Below are 2,098 nucleotides of genomic sequence, written 5' to 3'. Positions count from 1 at the left end.
TGTTATTCTCAGCTCAATTTCTCATAAAAATTCTAGGGTTATAAAAACGAAAAATGATAAAAGCAAGGTGCAGAAATCAAAGCTTACCTCCTTGTTTTGTTGGTGTTATGGATTTGTCTAGTGTGATTTTTTGTTGAACTAAGATCGAATTTCACAATTTCACAGGCAAATATTCTGACAAGAAATCTCTTTGTTTTTGCTAGGAAGCTAAACGCAGGTCGGCAGGTGGTATAAAGTAAATGTGAAGAAGAAAAATGTGTGGAGACAAAGATAAAGCATTTTTTTGTTTTTTGCAAAAAACCCACAAATGAAAAAAAATGACCAAAATACCCTGGGCACTATTTTTTGAATAGTACTATTCCTCCCAATAGTAAGAAAGTTCTCTCTTATTAAGATTGTTATCAAAGAATGTGGTGATTTTGTCATGCATGTTTGATGTTTTGAACATGAATTTGATTGCAAGCCCCCCATATAATGGTAAATTCTATAAGGACTCAAAGTGCACTACACTTCGACCTTACAAATGCGAAATTGTCTTGGAGATGTAAGAACATATGTTATTTACATTTGTAGCATTCACATTATTGACAAATAATTTTGGCACACTAAATGTGAATATTAGGAAATAAATTATTTTTCTGGCACACATATGTCAAGGCATAATGAAAATTACCCATTTTGGGATAGCTAAAACAAATAATACCCATTAGTTAAGTATCAAGTTTTTGTTGACAGCTTCTTCTCAAAAAAAAAAAAAAAGTTTTTGTTGACAGCATGGCTTTAAACTATGTTGACATTGGTTCAATTCTCACTGACAACATTTACAACTATTTTTCAGCCTTGTTAGATCTAATTTGCCTAGACTGTTTATTTTTTTTTATTTTTTTTTATTTTTAAATTGCAAGCATTAAAAGTGCGATTTTTTCTAATATATAATTTTACTATAAAAAAAATACAATGAGGTAATATATGAAATTGGCCATTTTCATATAATAAATTTTAAAAATTAGCGTATCAAATAATTTTTTAAAAAATTAGCCATTTTTGTCTAAAAGTATTTTACAAAATTACACCATACATTAAAATTAAAAAAATTGGCTACTCTGTTCCCTTCCTAATAACAACATTTCTTCATTCTCTCTGTCTCTCTATCTATCTCTCCACCTCTCTCTCTCTCTCTCTCTCTCGTTATCAATCTCCAAATGTTAAGCTATAAAAGTTTCACACGAGTAGCGCAAAAAATGGATTTTTAGGAGTTTTGCAGAAAATAGAATTATTTGACTGGTTTATCTCAAAATCGCAGCCATTTCAGTAAACGTGAATCCAGTAGAACTCGGCAAATGATTTTCGATAAATATCATTGAAATCCTGGCGCATGTAATAATGAGCCTTTTCACTTTGATTTAAATGGAAAAACTTTTGGTTCTTTAGCAAAACATGGCCAAGCTGATGCTTTTAAGGAAAGCCGGAAGGATCAACGTTCAGTACACAAGGCAATGCATCTTTCTTTCTCTCTCTCTCTCCACACACATAATTATGATTAAGCACCATCGTATTTGTATTGGTAATAAATTAATAAATTTGACTGATGTTTTGGGAGTGTATAGATCGATTGAAAGAGAAGGAGATTTTAGATAACTGATTAATGTTCTTGATTCACAATCAGATCTATGAATTCACAACCAGATCTACGAATTCGTAACTTAATGTTCTTAAATTCACAATCAAATCTATGAATTCGCAACTAAAACTAGAATTCACAACCAGTTCGATGAATTCACAACTGTATCATTAGTGTTGGTTGTGAATTCAAGTTTAAAAGATCGAATTCACAATTAGTTGTGAATTCTAGTTTTAAAACTAGAATTGACAACAAGTTTGATGAATTAACAACTGAATTGCTAGTAGTAGTTGTGAATTCAAGTTTTAAAATTAAAATGGTAAGTGTTGCCAATTTATATATATATATATATATATATATATATATATATATATATATATATATATATATATAGGGTGTGGTTCTAGAGAGAACTACATTATTTGTGAGAACGGGAGAATCATCAAATCTAATGCATCCACTGTAAAAATTAATGCA

This window comes from Salvia miltiorrhiza, chromosome 2 (assembly GCF_028751815.1).
Source record: "Salvia miltiorrhiza cultivar Shanhuang (shh) chromosome 2, IMPLAD_Smil_shh, whole genome shotgun sequence".
Lineage (NCBI taxonomy): Eukaryota > Viridiplantae > Streptophyta > Magnoliopsida > Lamiales > Lamiaceae > Salvia > Salvia miltiorrhiza.
The sequence above is the reverse complement of the archived record's forward strand: the minus strand, read 5'-3'. Positions refer to the sequence as shown.